The following is a 10,888-nucleotide window of genomic DNA, read 5'->3' on the forward strand; positions in this document are numbered from 1 at the left end:
CTGACCTCCAGGCTACCTCGTGCCACACTGCAGGAATTATGTATTAGTTTCTGGAGAGTTCCAACATTGTGCAGAAGCCCAGACACTGGCCTGGGGCAAAGGAAAGAAAGCCCAGTGGGACCCTAGGAAGAAGGAACTTGGAAGCTGTAGAAAGGCCGTCAGGGTCCAGCCAAGTATAATGGAAATCAGTCAAACCAACTTAACAAAGAGAATGGGGAGTAAATCCAGGAACCACGTGGGAAGCTTGTTGCATCTACTGGACGGATCAGAACTTCCTGGCCTGTGTGTGCAGGGGGAGAGCCTGCCACCCCGGAGGGAGACCTGTTCATAGGAGCAACACGGATCCAGACCACACCACCTTCTGGGACAGGTGTGCACCCCGCACTGCAAGGGCGGATCAGGGATTCTGTAGGACTCAGCCTCCAGGTGAGAGCTTCAGGGCCTGAGGAGCGGCAGGAGGCAGACCAGGCTGAGAACAATCACAATTTATACGCGTGCAGTAAAGTCTGTGATATTATTACATACACCATCTCCTTAATCTTTCCAGTCATCCTGGAAGTAGGTACCAATATCCACAGTTTACCCGTCAGGCACCTAAGGCCATGTAGCCCAAGTGAATTACTCAGGGTCACACAAACAGAAAAGGCAGAATCAAGGTCCAAACACATCACTTCTGAACTTTGCCCTGTGGAAGGAGAGCCTGACTCACACCATGTGTATCTGAGCTCTGTTCTCCTGCCTGTTTCGTTTTTTCACTTTAGTAACTAAGAGTATTCCTTGAGTCCCTTGTGTTTTGGTTTCATGCTCACCAAGTATCTTTCTGTTTACCTTCTGCTTTCTCACATAGACTCTGTGACAGGATGACCACAATGCACTCAACTACATGAGGTCATTTCATGTCCCTCATTGTACACGTGCAGGTTGGTGATCCTAAGCATACTCCAGGTTTTGCTGAATTTAGTTGGGGTGAAAATGAGTAGCTCTGGGTGTACTGACCAACCAAGATTTGGGACATGGAGAGGACTCCAAACTACGAGAACCCACTCAGCTACTGCTGTTCAGTAAGACCTTGGAGTACCCCTCCCGGCCGACACTTCTGAGCTTCATATCCTCCGACTGCAGAGCACAATGTCAAGGCTGCGATGGAGAGCTTGTTCTTGGAGGTTGTGTTCTTAAATTCCACTTTGTCTTGTTTTGGGGGGGGTGGTAAAAGCACCCTGCTTTTGTGACACGTTAATAGTCACTTTCTGCTGTCATTAGCTACCAATGCTAGGGGTGAAAATCAAACTGAAGGATACTGAAAGAAATTTTTTAAAAGTAATCCGTGTGACTGCAAATCTCAAGGATGAAATTCCTGGGTTCATATGTGTGGCCGCCCCGGGCTGTCTATACATTTGCAGTGACCTTGGCGTGTTTGTGCACGTGCTTGGTGGACTGCCTGCCCAGTGCAGCACGGCGACACACTTGTTTTGTCTGGAACACACATCCGAAGCATGAATTTTCTGCTCAAAAACATGTTTTAATAGGTTTTATTTTAGTTTGCTGGCTACTCGTTCAAACACTTGTATTGCTTTAATAGTCAGTGATTAATTCCAGGCTCCCATTCATGTGGGAATTACTCAAAGCTCCTGTCAGAACTACGCTGTGTTAATCGGTGTGACTCACCTTCTCGCTCTTCCAGAGCTAATAACAGAGATAATTCTGCCGATTCTTCAGGAAATGAGTGAGAGTGAAGTAAGCTGGCAAACATCTTCTGTTGATCTTTTCAATTTGAGATGAAAGTTTTCTCACAAGCTTTTTTTTCTTCCAGTATAGGGCTGTTGTATGTGCATTTCTTAAAAAAAACTATTATACTTTTTCTAGAAAAAACAAGTAATAAGTGTGTAGCTTGACGGATTTTAGCAATGTGAACCTATAGGACGCAGAGCAAGAATCAGATCATTATCAACACCCTAGAAGCCCCTGTGCCCTGATTCCTCTTTTTCCAGCCTCGTTGAGTTATAATCAACACATACAAATTATACATATGTATGGTGCACAACGTGGTGTTTTGATATATGCTTACATTGTGAATTACCACAATCAGGCAATTAACTGTCACCTCATATGGTCATCTCTCTTTTTTGAGTGAGAATATTTAAGATCTATTCTCTTAGCAAATTGCAAATAAACAATACAGTATTATTAGCTGTAGTCATCATGCTGCACGTTAAGTCTCCAGAACTTAATTTATCCTGCATAACTGAACCAACACCTCCCCATTTCCTCCTCCCCTTCCTTCCCAACCCCAGCCTCTGGAAACCACCATTCCAGTCTCTGCTTCTGTGAATTAGAATTTTTAAGATTCTACATATAAGTGAGATCACGCAGTATTTGTCTTTCTGTGCCTGGCTTATTTCACTTAGCATCATGTCCTCCAGATTTATCCATGTTGTCACAAACGACAAAATTCCTTTCTTTTACAAGGTTGAATAATATTCCACCACATCTATCTATCATCTATCTATCTATCTGTCTATCTATCACACTTTCTTTATCCAGTCATCTGTCAATGGACACTCGGGTTGTTTCCATGTCTTGGCTGTTGTGAAAGGTGCTGCGACGAACATGGGAGTGCAGACACCTCTAAGGGCACTGATTTTCTTGCCCTGGGATGTGTGCCCACAGGTGGGCTCGCTGAGTCGTGTGCCCTCTGATTTCTAACTCCACAAATGGGTTTTGCCCGTCTTTGAGGTTTATATAAGTGAAACGGTCAATTGAAAAAAAAAATGCACGACCTGAAAGTTGAGAATGTTATCTTATTCAGTGGACTTTGGGAGGAAGTCAAGCCCAAGGGGCAGCCTCGCAGATGGCTCTGAGGAGCAGCTCTGAAGAGGTGAGGGAGGAGCCAGGATATGTAGGAGTTTTTGCAACAAAGACCAGGTAGTCAGAATATCAAAAGATTAGTGTTAAAGAAAACCAGACATCTCAAGTTAAGGAATGTAGCACTTCTCTATATGTGGGAAGGTGTAAGAGTCCTGGGTTCACTGAAGTCACTCCTTTGATGTTCACTTTAACTATCCAGGGCCAGTATCTTGTGCTTTCCCATCCTGAACCCCCTCAGGGTGCACTGCTGGGGGTGGCCGCGGAAGCTAAGGGCTTAACAGTGGGCAGCCTGTTCGTTTTTCTCCATCCTGAGTTCCCTCAGGCTCACCACTGGGGGCTGCAGTAGGGGCCATGTGTCTCGATGGCCACGATATCCTTTGTTGGCTGATGTGGCAGGCAACATTTTTCATCCACAAAATCATAGGCTGTATATGCTTTCATCTGGTTTCTCTCTCTCTCTCTTTTTTTTCACTCACTGTTAGGTATGTGAATTTCACTCATCTTGTTAAGATTAGCAAATTTTATTCATTTTCATTGCTGTATAGTATTCCACAACAAGTCACTGTTTGTTTATTTATTCTACCATTAATTCTGTCTCCAATGACTAATGACATGATCTCTTACTTTCAAATATTTATCAGCCATTTATCCAGTAACTTTTGCCCATTTTTCTATTGAGTCTTCTTTGGTTCTTAAAAACATTATTTTGCTTGAATTTTTAAAATATTTTATTAAAAAAAACTTTTAATCTACAGAGAAGTTGCAAGAATTATCTAATAGATGCCCATATATCTCTTCATCTTGATTCATCAGTTGTTAACAATTTGCCACATTTTATCTATCTATGTATCTATCTATCTTTTTTGTCATATGAGAGTAAATTATAGACATTATAACCCTTCATCTCTAAATACTTAAATAAGAATGCCTTAGACACAAAAGCATTTTATTTCAAAACCACAATATTATAAAATTTGAGAAATTTATCATTTTTATATTGCTATTATACAACATATAATCTGTATTAAAATTTTGCCAATTGTCCAAGTAATGTCTCTGTAATAACATTTTCCCCTAATCTAGAACCATGCGTGGCATTTAGTTGTCATGTATCTCTAGTGTCCTTTCATCTGAACAGAATCTTTTCATAGTACTGACATTTTTGAAGAATGCCGCTAGTCCTTTTGTAGAATGCGTTCTAAATGTAGATATTTCTGGTTGCTTCTTCAGGATTAATTCAAGGTATTTATTCTCAAAATATTTCGTAACTGATGGCACATCCTTCTCATCCCATCATTTCAGGAGACATCACTTGGATCGCTCAGATAAGATGATGTCTATCTGATTTCTCCACTAGAAAGGTACCTTTTCCTCCTAGGGAATTAGTTTGTAAATTGATGGGGAGATACCATGTGGATATCATGTTCCCCAATAAGCATTCACCCAAATTCTTGTCTGGAATAATTACCACAATGGTGGTTGTGTAGCAGAGGAGGACAAGCCTGCCCCTCTATCGGATCTAGTTCTTTAGCTCTAAGCCTTGTGTTTTGTTTCCTGGGCTTAGTCATCCTGGTTCCGCACCTTTTGCAAAAGAATGTTGCCTAGAGCCTGAAATCTACAGGATGGCTGATTCTCAAGGCTCTGACCCTTAAGGTTCTAACACTTTCCCATTTAGATAGAATTAAAATGTTGCAGAACAGAAAATAACAATTGTCTTGTTGGAGGTTTACAGGATCATTATGATCAGATCTACATGGACAGCTGCAAGAGCAGAGGATTCTGGCACCAAGAAATTTGCAACAACCAGCCACCCCCGCTCTCCTTTTGTATAAAAGAAGACTGAGTTATAACTCAGGTAAGATAATTCTTTGGGACACTAACCCACCATCTTATCATCTTCTGGCTTCCCAAATAAAGTCGCTATTCCTTGCCCAATACCTGTCTCTCGACTTATTGGCCTGTTGTGCAGAGATCTTGGACTCAGTGACAGCTATAAAAGAGTAACGTTCTAACCCCATTACGCCTTCTGCATCTGTTAGTTGGCATGCTACCGTTAAAAAGGGGGCTTTCCCTTCTTCCCTCTGTTTATCCATTCACCTGTATTTTTTAGCACAGTATGTATTCCTGTATTAATTATATTCAGTGGGTTATTATTTGTTTTTTTTTGTTGTTCTTTTGAGAAATAAATTGCCCTAAATTTAGCTGGTGGGATGTCCTTAATGGCAGATTGGACGTGTCATGTTGGGGATCAGTCTTTGAACACTCCTTTGCTTTAAGGCGCAAGATATCCCAGACTTACACTGGAGTCTTTTTATGAACACAAAATTTTCTAACAAAGTCTAATTCAGCAATATTTCCTTTAAAGATACCTCTTTCTGTATGCCGAGTAGGAAACCCTTGCTTAACCCGAGGTCATGAGATTTTTTTCCCTGCGATTTCTTCTACAGACTATCATATTTTACCTTTCCTGTGTACATCTGCAATCTTGCTTGGATTGAATATTGTTTAGGGAGCTGTAGCAGGCTCTATAAGGAGAAGAAACAGACCCTGAGAATGAAAAGAGGCCATTTGTTACACGGAGACAAGTGTAAACCAGAGCTGTCCTGGAGAAATTGGGACAATGCCCATCCCAGAGCCCCAAGGCTCACTGTTGTCCACTGCTCCCCAACTACCTCCGGATCTCATTTCCTATAGGTGTCCCTGTCACTCTGAAGTCCTTGCTCTCTCTCTAACTCGTCAAGCAGGCACTTACTCTTAGCATGTGCCATCCCTGCACAGCTCACCCAGGCATCCATTTGGCTCCATTCACCCCTCACTGAGGTCCTGATCAGATGCCTGTGACTCTCCCCACTTACCCAGCTTTCCTTCACCGCACTTACCACCACCAGATATAGCCAAACGCTCTGGACAGCGGGCTCCAGGAGGGCAGGGACAGACCCTCCATCTGCTGCTGCAGCATCTCACGGCCATGGCAGCGTTGGCCGCACAGCAGGACGCAATCAGCACTCACCGATGCACAACTAAGTGTTCATCCCTGAGTATTTTAACATCCGATGGAGTTATTCTTTCCCACCCTGTTCCTTTTAAAAATATTTATTTGCTTCTTTTGTCTGCTTATTTTTTCCAGAAAAAAATATTAGAATCTCCATTCCCAAATTCTGAAGTAAACAAACAAAAAACATCTCTGTTTGGATTGTTTATTGAAATTGTCTAAACTTAAAAATTAACTTGGGGAAAATGCCGTTTTTATAGTACTCTGCATTACCATTCAGAAATATGGAATCTCTAGTCTTCCCTCCCTTCCGGAAGGTTCTTTTACAGCTCTCAGTACAGGCTTCATTTGTCTTTAAGAGTATTTTGAGGTATTTTATGGGATCTTTTGTGTTACTGCAGAAGAATGGAGTCCTTTTTATACCGTGTCTTCTAACTCTCCATGATGGGAAAACTCTTCGGCACATCCTTCTATCCACATGCTTTCGTTCTGCTCCTGGCCAGGAGGGCATCTGCTAATTCAGTGACAAAGTATAAGGAGCTCACCTGGCTGAGATCCCAAACCATGTCCCCGGTGAGTTCTGGCCAGTGATGAAGCTGATAGTCCCACCTCTTGCCTGACACTCTGTATCTCATTGGTTCAAAACACAGACAGTGAAGAGAGGGGTGGTAATTCTTGACACTGCCCCCTGCTCCCCACCCGCCCCAGGTTAGATCTACCTGATTGGCACATGCTTCTCCCACCACGGGAGAATGTGTGAGGAATACTTTGAATGTGCTTCCAGAACACCTGTATTTGTAATAAAGAGCTATAAGTAAACAGAAGCAAATCAAATTCATCTTCCTTATAATAAACACGTACTTGGGTATTCATTTGTTTTTATTCTAGTTCCTAAATGACCTATTGGAGATCACAAACAAACGCATTTTTGGGGGATGCAAAAGATGACGAGGACAGAAAGGCAAATTAGGGTGGAGCCTGGGTTTTAGACAGGATCGTTGTGCGTGAATCAGCCCCTTGTGGGGCCCATTGGGCAGAGGGTCTGGCCCGGCCTCCCCTCCATGCAGACCTTGTCGGAAGAGGACCCATCACTGAGGCAGCTCTCCCAGATCTGACATGCTGCCCTCGTCCTGAACCAGAGCAGACAACACTCATCACACGGCATACTTCACGTTAGGCTCCCAAATTCATGATTTTCAGGGAAAGTTATATCAAATTATATACCCAGCAGAAATATATGAAAATTCTCCAGTCTTTGCTCACACAATTCTTTTTCATCCTTAAGCTTAGAGATGAAAAATATTACCACTTGGTTATTTAAATCTTCATTGTGTTCATGAATGCTGAAATTTACATATTTTGATTCTTTTTGAATTAAATGTCTTCTTTATTTTCCTCTGAGAGTATTTCTTTCTGATTTTTAAGAGCTCTTTATATGGCAAAGCTCATGTAAATTGAAAATATTTACCCAGATTGTCCTTAGTCTTAGTTTTGTTTTTGGTGGGAACTTTATGCTTTCTGTAATGATTTATATCACTATTTTTCTCTCTGTTAGACCCTGGAATATTTGTCTCTGCCCTCACAGAATCTCTAACAAAACATGTCTCACCTTCCAATGCTAACGGACAATTACTTCCTGAAAAATGCGTCCTACACAGAAAAGTCGTCAGTGTGCACACAGAGACGCGGGAGGCCAAGGGAGGGGAAATAACCTGAGGAAAGAGCACAAGGTGCCTATTGCAAGAAATAACAAACTTCAGAATGTACCAACAAGGTTCTGAAGACCATTGCATTCCTCAAAAGGAGACCCTCTCTAAAATTAGAAGAGAAGGATTTCAGGTGAAAAACAAGTTTGAAATCCTTTGGATTCCAAGGGAGGTGGGGACCAGTGGTTTGGCCTTTGCAGAAGAATGAGATGGTGAAGTAGGTGGGTCCGCACAGTTGAGTCCATAGTCCTGTGACCTCCTCGTCAGAAGCTCGGGGTCCTTCTGGATTCCCGGTCTGGGGCAGGGGGTTGTGGGGAGGAAAGGGGTTAGGGACCTGTCCATATTATGGAACAGCAGGTAAGAGATATTAAAGGATAGGAACAGGGTTCCTCCCAAGAACCCAGAAACACCCCCTACAAGTAAAAGAACCAGTTAGAAGCATCTGCCCTTCAACTTGGGACATGCTTGCTCAAGTGGCCTGCTCTTTCCCCAAGGCACTGTAGTGTGTGTGCATGTGTGCAGAGAGGATCATTAAGGGGGGCAAGAAGGAGAGGAAATAAAGAAGAAACAGCCACACCCCCGTCTAGTGCAGCTTCCTGCCTGCATAGATGTGGTAGGAGGAGCAGAGGCTGTTGCACCTGAAAGAAGCCATGAGCTTCAGCCCTACGAGGATGGGACATTCTAAGGACCAACAGGGGACTGCGTGTTCCCTAAGAGTGGCTAGAGAAAACGAGGTCTTCATCACGGCAGAAGAAAGCCAGTGCCACAGAATTCATTTAAAGGGACATCAGAAGACAAAACGGCTGGATCCTTCCATCCAGGGAGTCCCCTGCTTGGCTGCGCTGGTGACATTAAGGCATCCCTGGAGAGAACGCGGCGAGAAGCTAAGGTTGCATCTGTCACCATTCAAGCTCTGTTCCTAAGACTTCCCCATGTGCTACATCACTCCACGCCCACAGTCTCCCCTGGAGGAAACGTGTTCACCTTCCAGACGAGGAGACCGAGGGTTGCAGAGATTAAGCAATTTGCCAAAATGTACCAAGTGACTAGCGGGTGTATCTGGGGTAAATTAAAGTTCTTAACATAGTCCAGCTGGGGAGGGAAGTCTCGGGCACAGATGAGCAGGACGGGCTGGGAGCTGACCCCTGTTGAAGGCTGGTGGGGGCGGATGGGGTACACTATACACTTCTTCCTACATTTGTATGTTTCAAAATTCCCATATTAAAAGGTTAAAAAGCCTATTGAGCATGTGGTTTGGGGTGGGCACTGACCATTTGGGAGTGGGTGTGGTTACAGATAACCGGCAGGTCCCCCACCACGGTGTTCTCACTGAGGACCAGCCCTCGGTGCAGCGGGGACTCAGACCCACAGGGCAGCCTCCAGGCCTCTATCATCTATACCATCTGTCTGTCTGTCTCACTAAATGGCCGAGGAGAACATGATCTGGAGACAGATCTTTCCTTGTCCCCTAGGCCTGGGACGCCCCTGTCTCCTCCTTCAAGGATGGTTGGTATATTGGGATGACAGGGAAGTTGACCATTTTGGGGTAAAAAGGACTTGACCATTGGGAAAATGAGATTTGCTTCCCAAAGAGTTAAATTCACCGCACGATCTCAGAGAAGAGATTCGCAGAGCCGCACCACAGGGCAGAACAGGTTCTGAGCCATTAATGGAGGGATCAGATGCTCATTTCCCTCGTGGGCAGGTTTCAAGGTCACGCTCCTTTCTTCTCCCTGAATGCATATCCCTTTTATGTGTCATTAAAATCGTATTTCGTGGAGAGTGGTTTGAACCCTGAGCATCTTGTACGCCTGTGGTTTTGAACCACTCACATGTCATTGTCGGGGCTCTGATGGTGGTTGAGGCACCAAAGTTTATGAATTTCATTTTTATTGGCAAGAATGAAAATGTATTTAGGGTTATATTTGTAATATTGTCACAGTCATTCTTTTTGGATTCTGGCACACATTCTTCAGTGTGAGAGAAAGAGGTGGAATCAAGTTGCCCTGGGTCACCGGGGGAAAGGTTCTGTAATTGTGAGGGCCATCCATCATCTGTCTGGCAGTGAGGAATAAAAAGGTTAAGATCCACTGTTCAGATGCCCAATTAGTGACCGCTGGGTTGGACTGAACACCGAATCTCACAGCTTCTATCCAGAACAGGAGGACAGAGCCAACAAAATGGATCCCCTTCAATTCCTTTGAACAAAAACCTCTCCCGAAGGGGTCAGCACGTGTGAACATGGGAATAAATGATCCTCTTTGCTAATAAGCTTTTTCAGGAAAGTCACCATGAAAGATTCTTAGTGGCACATCAAACGCTGGTTTGGTTAAAAGGTATTGATATTGATAAATCGGCCTTGGATAAAAGGTTTATGGTTGGGGGTAATTTTATTGATTTGGGCCTGGCGGGTCTCTTGGAAGTGCAGCATTATTTTCAGTAGATCAATTGTATCTGGTTTGGAAAGGCTTTGCACTAAGTTTGTCTTAAATTATATTTAAATAATTGAACACAATTTGTATTTGTTAATGACCTTTCACTGAACTGTCATTGACCTGTGTTGGGCCGCAGAGAACAATGTTGCGGCCGGCCCATTCGTCTTTGTGACTTTTCTGAAAGAGTTGGTGTTTTCCTGCATCTGAACCCTCCGTCAGGTGTTTAAACCAGGAATCAAGGATTCTAGCTTGTTTTTATCAATTAAAATGGAATTTTGACGAGAAACACGCCTCTCCCTTGACAGGTGTAGAAGGCCCACCTGTATGCACGTCATTGTCCCTCTTGGGGTCAGATATTGAAACTTCCGGACAGGGAAGGAAAAGTGACAGCACGTATCCCAGATGGAGCCCATCCCCTTTCCCTCAAGTCTGCGTTTCCGGTTTCACTGAGGCCGTCTGTTATTGCTGTTTTCTCCCATCACCAGCGCAAGGGACCCGGGTAGATGAAGACCTGGTGATGGTGTTGATGGATGGGGCTCTGAAGCTGCTGACCCCAGTGGGCCCTAGTCCAGGAGCTCTGAACTCCAGAGATCCCCGTGACGGGGGCGGCGGAGGCTGTGGCTGTGGCTGCGGTTGGGGGTGGGCTCCAGGCTTTCTAAAGCAGGGAGGGCAGGTGCGGGCTCTAGGCTCAGACTGATTGCTGTGGGAGCTGGGAGACCGCACTGTTGCCTTCCATCTGCTTGGCTTCCCCAGGCCTGTGGTGGTGGAGACACACCCAGCAGATGCTCTGACTGTCACAGCAAAAGCTTCATCCAAAAATGAGTCCCTTGGAGGGTGTTAGGAACCAGTCCCTGCAACCACCTTCCCAACAGATACACACTGTGCTCATG

At 44.3% G+C, this 10,888-nt stretch overlaps 1 long non-coding RNA gene across 1 annotated transcript; it reads left to right on the forward strand.

The window, feature by feature from the left end:
- Positions 1 to 249: 249 nt before the first annotated feature.
- Positions 250 to 7,750, forward strand: LOC140696266 (uncharacterized). Its single transcript, XR_012072404.1, has 3 exons — positions 250 to 426; positions 4,598 to 4,720; positions 7,413 to 7,750. It is a non-coding gene; the product is annotated as an uncharacterized lncRNA (long non-coding RNA).
- Positions 7,751 to 10,888: the final 3,138 nt, after the last annotated feature.

The sequence above is a fragment of the Vicugna pacos genome, chromosome 5 (genome assembly GCF_048564905.1).
Source record: "Vicugna pacos chromosome 5, VicPac4, whole genome shotgun sequence".
NCBI lineage: Eukaryota > Metazoa > Chordata > Mammalia > Artiodactyla > Camelidae > Vicugna > Vicugna pacos.